At 45.4% G+C, this 9306-nt stretch overlaps 1 protein-coding gene across 1 annotated transcript in view; it reads right to left on the bottom strand.

Moving 5' to 3' along the window:
• Positions 1–7471: 7471 nt before the first annotated feature.
• The window catches only part of LOC135105942 (achaete-scute homolog 2-like), a 23787-nt gene continuing 21952 nt past the window's right edge, over positions 7472–9306 (bottom strand). The window contains 1 exon segment of the mRNA XM_064014672.1: positions 7472–9306. This exon segment is cut by the window's right edge and continues 1202 nt beyond it. The gene's annotated coding sequence lies outside the window, so the exon portion shown is untranslated.

The raw sequence follows: 9306 nt of genomic DNA on the forward strand, positions 1-9306 counted from the left end.
GGTGAGTGAGGGTAAGCTGTGAGGGTCTGCAGGATGGGTGTGGGCTTATGTGATAGTATGCGGCTTACTGGATGGTTATGGGTGGGTTATGGGATTGTTGGATGGGTGTGGGTTGTGTGTGTGTGATGGTGTGCTGTTTACTAGATGGGTGTTGGTGGACCTATGTAATGTTATGGGCTTATTAGGCGGATGTGCTTTGTGATGGTTTAAGTTTACCGGACAGGTGTAGGTTGGGTATGTGATGTTATGGGAGTGCTGCGTAGGAATGGGTGACACGAGACAGTGTGTATTTCGTAAACACAGTGATATTACCGATTCATTAACGAGATACACACCGGGGGAGGGAGGGGAGGGGAGGGCTAGAGTGGCCCTTCAACCTCCACCGACACATACAAGGGGGAGTAGAAACTTAGAACAGCCACTTAACCTTCACAGATAATGCATAGAATTTATCGTTTCAATGACAAGGAAGTTTATGATGCCTCGTCTCCCTTTTAAAGTCCCGAAGGTTTAGGGGAAGACCCATTGTATAGAACGACACAATAGGCATCTGTAGTGATGAGTGGTGGGGTCAAGGCTGGTACTTAATGATAGAGGAGGGAAAGATATATGATGCTTATATATCCCTGTTTTGAATCGGTGTGAAAAGGCGGGTAGTGTTATACAAAACATTGGCAGGCTTTCGCTTATTGTTGAAGGTTTAGTTGAAAGACTGAATGAGATAGAGAAAGAACAGCAGATGTATGGGGTAGATCGCATCCCAATTTGCAGCGGCAGGTAGATTTTAAAGGACCGCAGGCACTACTTATTATTAAAGTTTTAAATGTAAGATTGAAAGGTATTAAAATGAAACAGCAAATACATAGTTCTTTCTCAGTTACTAAATATAATGAAATACTGAAATACAGATTATAAAGGATATTTGATAGTTCTAAATGCTTCGTAGTACTTATCATTAAATGTCAGATGAATGACTGAGAGAGATGAGGGACCAGGAAGTGCATCAGCTAGATCACAACTTAACTAGCAGTAACAGGTGCTTTACATCAAAACCCCCCAAACTTTTGTATGAAAAATCCTGATTACTGGTTTAAATATTGGAATGAGAGAGATGAGCAGGAAGCAGCAGGTGTCTGGGTGAGATCACGAATCACCTTTGCAGGAACAGGTGCTCTACATCAGAAATGCAAATTTTTGTAGGAAATAACTTGATTACCACATGATGGCTTCCTGCGGTGGCATTGTGTGATAATTCCATTCACGTGGGCAGTGTTGAATGAAGGGCTTTTGTTGAATTATGCAAAGGCCTCATGTGACCTTGGGGAGGACAATTAGCTGCCGGCCATGCTGATGTGTATGTGTGTGTGTGTGTGTGTGTGTGGAAGATGCTGATGCTGCGGGATGGCTTGTTTGTTTCCCGACACACACACACACACACACACACACACACACACACACACAGGGAAATAACAACAAAGCTTTGAACCATATGCCACGATAGCTATGAATGGTGTCGTAGTGTGAGAGAGAGAGAGAGAGAGAGAGAGAGAGAGAGAGAGAGAGAGAGAGAGAGAGAGAGAGAGAGAGAGAGAGAGAGAGAGAATGGAAGAACGGGACTTGGTTATATTTCAGATAGTAGATAACAAGGGAAAATTATCTAACAAAAAATGAAAACACAATAGTTAGCTGCAATGAAAGGGAGGGAGTAATAATAGTATTAAGAGCAGCAGCAGCAGCAGCAGCAGCAGCAGCAGCAGCAGTAGTAGTAGTAGTAGTAGTAGTAGTAGTAGTAGTAGTAGTAGTAGTAGTAATAGTAGTAGTAGTAGTAATTTTAGTTGTAGTAGTAGTAGGAGGAGGAGGAGCAGGAGGAGGAGGAGGAGGAGGGGGAGGAAGAGAAGGAAAGAGAGATCATTAGGATCATTAGTATAAGCATAGCAGGGGAAAGAGGAAGATAAGAAGGAGGAGGAGGAGAGGAAGGGTAGGAGAGGAAGGGGGGAGGATGAGGATCAACAAGTGAATAACAACGAGACAGGTGCGTCCGAGGGGCGGGGTGGGCGCGGGTCCCCGAATCCTTCACTGTCACGCATCCGCCCATAATTCTAAACTCCCTCAGCTCATTCCCCACCGTCCCTACCCTGTCCCTTCCACCCACCACCCACCATCCATCCACCCACCAAGCGCCGCCGGATGAAACATTGTGGGAGGCTCTCTGGATGCACGTACGCTCTATGACGCAACAATGGCACGCCGCACAATGAGAACTGGCCGCTGTGTGACTGTTGTGATGCTCCGCCATTCACGAGTTGACGAGGGAAGCGAGGGGGAGGGGCCAGGAGGGAGGCTCGGGGTGGGATGGTGGGTGTTACTGGGGATGTCACGGTAGGGGGTGATGCTACTCCTGCTGCTGCTGGCCCTGTTGTGGTAATTAGTGTGTTGGGGGATGGGGGGGATGGCAGTGGTTTGATGCACCTGCTGGTCTAGTGGTGGTGGTGGTGGTGGTGGTTAGGATGGCAGTGTAATGTAATGTTATTGGTAATTATGACTCAAGGTTTTTCAATAGATTTGTGCGTATATGAATTTTTTTCTCTTTTTTAATGCATAAGGAGACAGACCAAGAACAAAAAAAAAACAAATCCATGAATAACAAAAACAAAATCGCTAATTGATAAACAGTCTGTGTGTGTGTGTGTGTGTGTGTGTGTGTGTGTGTAGTGTCGCAAGATACAAGGGGAGGTGGAGGAGGAGGAAGAGGAGGAGGGAGGGATGATTCTATGGCTCTATGGTTCTCGGGATGACCGCTTGACCGCCCGCCTGCCGTGGTTGACCGCTCACCCCACCACTGCTGACCCTGACAACACCCGTGAGATGGACAGGAAATAACCACTAAAGAGCTTTGCGTGGCTCAAAAAAATTGCATGCACCGTGGGAACCCGATCAAGCCCCATTTTGTGGTGGGCGGGCGAGGCGTGACGGTGGTGGTGGAGGTGGTGGTGGTGGTGGTGGTGGTCATTTTTAATAGTCCTGGTCGAGGCTTGTTGGCTTGTGTATATGTTGTTGGTGTATTGTGTGCAGTTTTTTCCTACTTTTATACTCTTAATTGCTGCTTGGCACGTATGTGAAGTCTTGACCAAACGTATGAAGGAAGTGTGAAGTTAACTAGTGTTTATTGGAGTTTATTTAGGAATTATTTCACTGAGGTTTGAATTTAGATCGCTGCGTAGTTGAATGCACAGACAAAAAGATGTAAATAGATAGATAAATAGATAGGTAGGTAGATAGAAAGATGGATAGATGAATAGATAGATAGATGAAATATATATCGACAGACTAGATTGATATAGATTAATAATAATGGATAGATAGAAAGATAGATGGATTGATAAATAGAAGTATAGGTAGATACGTAGATATATATATTATTCACAACCACACTAGAGGAACAAAAAATCACACAGAGTCCCAGCAAGAGACACACACACACACACACACACACACACACACACACACACACACACACACACAGACACACACACACGCAGCCATTTCCGACGTGATGGATATGAATGCATCGTAGTATTGCACAACACACACAAGAGGAAGGGACCAAACACGACGGTAATTGAAAAAGAGGAAAGAGGGGGAAAAAAATGATCACAGAAAAAGAGAAAAAAAGAATAATAATCATCCTCTTCACCACCCACGCCTCCCACGCCACTCTCCAGCCGCGCCTCTCCCTGGAAAAGCTTTGGCGGGCGCTGGAATGGATAAATTAGTGGATAAATTGGATTATGCTGAATTTACAACATGTGGGGATTCAAGGGCTTGTGGAGAGGACGTGTGGCAAATTTCATCGAGGGGAATTGTATTGTTTTTTTTTTTTTTTTGCTTATTTTTGTCTCCCGTCTGGACACTCCGCCCCTGTCTGATTAGGAAGGGGAAATGTGACCACTGTTGTTGTTGTTGGTGGTGGTGGTGGTGGTGGTGGTGGTGGTGGTGATGGTGGTGGTGGTGGTAATGTTTTGTCATCGAATATACACAGGACAAGATGTGGAGGCGTTTTTAAATTAAATAGTTGATCTACATTGCCCATATTGATAAACAGGTGTCCCAAGTATGTATGTGTGTGTGTGCGTGTGTGTCTCCGTTAGAGGAACTCGGGTCCGCTCCTTGAAGGCCACACAATAATGCCTTGTATCCGTAGACATTTTGAGCTTTCATCACAACTATTTTGGGCTGTCTAGGGTGTGTTTTCCCATTCATGGTGCTCAATTCCTGTTAAACTATTAGTAAAAATCATGAGATCACCTGTGGAAACTAATATACTCTTGGAAACTAAAATGAAGACACTGCTGGAAATTAAAACCATCAAAGCACCCTTGAAAACTTAAAAAAAAAAAAAAAAAAAATGAAAGCACCCAAAGAGACTATAATCATGAAAGTATGTTTGGAAATTAAACCCTGAAAGCACCCTTGAAAGTAAAACCACGAGTGTCCATTTGGAAATCACAATAACTTTTATCATTGCCTGTTAAAAGTCAGGATCATGCGCCGTAACGTTTAGGAATACAGAACATTGAAGGGTGAATGCTTTCCCCCAACGAGAACGGGAACTGAAGGCTGAAGGTATGTGTACTTACAGTCAGTCGCCTTAAGAAGTAACACTACCAAGCCCAGTTCATATTTATAAACCTGATGGCTTCTTGTAGCTTCCTCTTATTTCCATATGTTCTTAACCTTTTCACTGAGGTATACAACTGTTTACAGCACTACAAAAAGGGGAAAAAATGTATGAAATCTTTTATTGGGACTGGCATTTCAGTGGGCATTTTTTTTTTATTAGATTTTTGTTGCCCTTGGCCAGTATCCTTCCTACATAAAGAAAAAAAAAATAAGAAGGAAAATGATTAAAGAAAAAAAAATAAAAACAGATAGTACAATTTTTAGCGTGGGTGTAGAGCAAGAATAAATGTCTCAGAGCGATTAGTGGTTAAAAATAGGTGAACCAAATAACAGCGAAAGGGCTAAATCGAAATGAAAATTATATCTAAATAAATGATGTGGTTTGTATCAAGAGCTCCGCAAATACCAAGGACAAGGAATGTTATAAATGAAAACAGTCATGTGATATTTTTTTTACATATATCTTTTTTAGTATAAGACGCTCTCGAACAACATGACGCAACTTCTTTGTCGATTGTACAAGAGTATGCTAATGCCTGTCAGTACTTGTGTTGTGGGCCTCCTCCTCCGTCGCCTCCCCTTCCTCCCCACTAACGCCTGCACTGAACGAAGCCAACTGGATGATAACAAACTGACGTGCTGCTGGTTTTCCCTCGTCATGGGCTGTGAAGCGGGATAAGATTGCTGGGATCGTTAGTTTGTTCATTGATCTGTTTTTGTTTCGTTGTTTGCATTTGTTTAGTTAAGTTGTTTGCATTTTTTTTCACTTATTTGTTTATTTGGTTTTCTCTCTCTCTCTCTCTCTCTCTCTCTCTCTCTCTCTCTCTCTCTCTCTCTCTCTCTCTCTCTCTCTCTCTCTCTCTCTCTCTCTCTCTCTCTCTCTCTCTCTCTCTCTCTCTCTCTCTCTCTCTCAGATGTCCTTGTCTGTCACCTGGTAGGCTGAGGTTCCCGTCAGGCGCAGGTGGCAGAGGTTTTCCCTAATGAGTGAGTAGGTACTGTCCTTTTGAGTGCAGGTGTTCTTCCTTCAGCCTTTCACCATCAGACAATGCCTTTAACTTTTTAGATATTTTGTTCCCTAAACTCTCTTGAAATAGTTCCTCAGCCTAAACAGAAAGACAAAGTTATCTTTCTGTTCTCTAAAGTGTCACCATTCCCTTGTTGTGTTGAGTTACCCATGACAGCATCCCCATATCGTCACCTTGTCATCACAACACCAAAACATCACCAGCAAAGCATCACCATAACCTTGTAGTGTTAAAAACCGTATTCCTAAACAGTTCTTGGTTTTAATTCTTGTATTCAGCAGGCTGTAGTGAAAGTTAATTGGGTTCTCAAGGATGACTTCATGATTCTAGTGACAATTTAACAGGAAAATCAGCAACTCAACTGGAGAAACACCCATGAAAACCCGAATAATCATCTCTGCGTGGCCTTAGAGAAGAGTCCTGGTGATATAGGAAATTGAAGGATGCGAGACTTAAGCCTGGATTCAGAAACACTTTGCAGTTTCACCTCGATAAATTTCAGAGATCACAGAGATGATTAGCCCGGTTCTCAAGACTGTTCCTCCTGTTAATAATGCTAAAATGCTGTTAATCTGTCAATGAAACCATAAAAACACCCTTAAAAACATGTGTAAATTCAATTAGAACCTTTTGAAACTAGTGGTCTCAGAATACTGTCCTTAAGAGTTATTAAGTACAAGGATATTTGTTTTGGTGTTCTGCGCCTTGTAATCCTGTCTGGTAGTGTTTGGCCTTGTTGAGATGTGAGTTGTGAGTTAACTTGCACAGATGGGCCGTCCTTCTGGTTGGCTGAGTGATTTGTTTGAGTGAGTGAGTGATAGATGCTAGTTTGGTGCTTTGTTTGTTTACTTGTTTGTTGACTGATTGATTTGTTTATGTGTCAGGTTATCTCTATTTATTTGTTATTTTGTTTGTTTATTTATTATTAGGTATCAAGGACTGGCCAAAGAAAAAATGCGGTAAAATCTCGCTCACTTTGTCATTTTCAGATGGAGAAAAAGAAGAGAGAAAAAAGAAAGAAAAAAAGAAGGTAATTTAGTTCGTTTAGTTAATTATGTTGTTTATCGCACTTTTTTTTCTTGACATATTATTCATTTGGCTAATTCATTTGTTTGTTTTTATTTATTTATTGTTTTCTTCTTCATGTTTGGTCGTTTACTTTAAATACTTTAATCACATCTTTCTTTTTCTTTTTCTTTTCTTTTTTTTTTTTTTTTTGCATTGGCATCATAGTATTCTGGGGGGAACAGTTTCACTTCATATAATTTTTTACGGCTGTGTGTGTGTGTGTGTGTGTGTGTGTGTGTGTGTGTGTGTGTGTGTGTGTGTGTGTGTGTGTGTGTGTGTGTGTGTTTGTTTGTTTGTATATCTTTTATGGAATATTTCACTCTATATCGTTTCCATCAACATCACCACCGCACCTACCACCATTGTCACCATCCTCGCTGTGATGTTGGGAAGCGCTGTTCTGAGCATCACTTATGAAGGTTTACTAAGTTTACTCACCTCTCCAAACTCTCCCTGTGCCGCGGTGACCTTGGTGAAGCTGTGGTGGTGTGCGGTGAGATGTGTGGTGAGTGTGGTGAGGGTGAGAGTGTGCGTGAAGGAGAGAGTGTGAGATGAAAGGTAGGGATGAGGGAGGGAGACAGGGAAGGAAGGGGAGACGTGATGGGAAGCACAGTGTGTAAATGGGTATGTGGAAGGATGACCGTGATAATGGGAGTGAGGCAGGATGGGCTGGTTATAAGGATGAGTAAAATAAGATGATTACAAAACCCTTTTTATTACCAACATTAATGAAGGGACCAGCGGTGGCCACTCCTACAGGTAAACTTTTAATTAGGCGCAGGTGGACGCCCGCGGTCATCATGTCCATTCATTAGTCTTAGGTATAGTACGTTATTAATTAAGCTCGTGTACATAACATGGGCTAGTGTGTACATTCATTACGGTCACGGATACCCTCATGTGGGGCAGCTGTACGTCCCCGGCACGCCACAGCCATGTATGGGGGCGCCCTCATTACGGCCAGACGTCACACACATACACATAACAGGTGCGCATGCCTCGCTCATACGTACACACATATACTCACACACGAACATACATGGCCAGCCTCACTGCGTTCACAGCCCCTTCAGTAAGTGTGGTTACTGTATGACCGTCATCGCTAGTAGGACAGGCTGAAGAGGCGTGGGGCAGGGGCGAGGGTACGGCTGGGTGTGTGGCGCGGCCTTGACACCCTCCTTCCCTAACACACAGAGGAGGAGGACGAGGACGATCAGCATCGGGTTACGTGACTATTTGTGACCGTCTGAAGCTCACGTGGACTAGTACAGTGCACAGGTAATACTAGGGCACGCCTCCCTCTGTGCCGTCAGCAGCTTGTGGAACCAACTGCTATGTGTGGTACTCCGAGAGGCGCCAGGCGGCGGCTTCAGCAGCGCTGCTCGGGGCTCTCCTTTGACATTCCTCGCGGCGTCAACAGGCGAGGAGCAGCGTGAGTTACGCATCATAAGTGACATGAAATCAGCGAGCCTGAGCAGCGTGTGCTGAAGCCACGGCTGACGGAGTGAACGGAAAGGTACGCGCGGGACGCTGGATCGAAGACGACCCTTCTGCTGGAAGCGACGCGGCATCTGGACGCTACCAAACAGCTGACGATGACGGCAACACTCCTGAGCAGCTGACGACACTAAGGGAGCGTCACGTGCGCCCCCGCGAGGCCGCTGGAGGCAGTGCTGCAGCCGACCACTGGTGAGGCATCCGCCTCCTGCTGCAGCCACTACGATATGTTTTGGCCGGCTTGCGGTCGCCGAGGAGTGGATGCGGGGGTCGGCCGCGGCGCCTCCTCCAGGCCGGGTGTCGCTCCGAGGCGCAGTATTGATATTCGCTGCATTTATAGGATACTGGGTAATGATCATATCTTACAATGCAGGACATAATCTAAATATAAACAAAAATACAATGATATTCTTTGGTGTAATATGTTAGAAATGAAGGAGTGGCTGTCATGAGGTGATGGTTCTTGGGGCGGGGAGGACGTCAGTGGGGGCAGGTCAAGGGATGCCTCGGGACAGGGCGGGGCTGCGGTGTCTGGGAGACGCGCAGCGCCTGGACACGGTCCCACGGGATGTTTCAAGTTGTACTCAGAGTGGCGGGGGTGTCTGCCTCGCTCGATGACTCCAGGCACTGGTAAGACCATCTGCCCGACCATCGCCACTCCTTGGCGGCAGTTGGCAGCCATATGGCCGTGCTGGGAGACTTCACCCGCAGTTTATTGGCCCCCGATGTGTCGTGCATCAGGGACGAGAAGAGACGAAACAGCACAAGTAAATGTACCACCGGATGACAGCAGGGCCGCCTGTGCTGCTCACCATGTGGGGAGCAGCAGGCAGTGGCAGGCCAGTTGTGGTGCGGAGGTGGAGGGGCAGCGGGCGGAGGAGGCCCTGAGTGAGCTCAAACCGGTAAGAAGAATCAGCCGGCGTCCGTGTGTCACCGTCCAGCCGTCACATCTGTGGTGCTGTTTTGCTTCACCCCAGAGGGAGACAGTTGTGGGCCATGTGGCGTCAGGGCGGCAGCTGGGAGGTGGACGGAGGGA

This window comes from Scylla paramamosain, chromosome 12 (genome assembly GCF_035594125.1).
Source record: "Scylla paramamosain isolate STU-SP2022 chromosome 12, ASM3559412v1, whole genome shotgun sequence".
In the NCBI taxonomy this organism is placed as follows: Eukaryota; Metazoa; Arthropoda; class Malacostraca; order Decapoda; family Portunidae; genus Scylla; species Scylla paramamosain.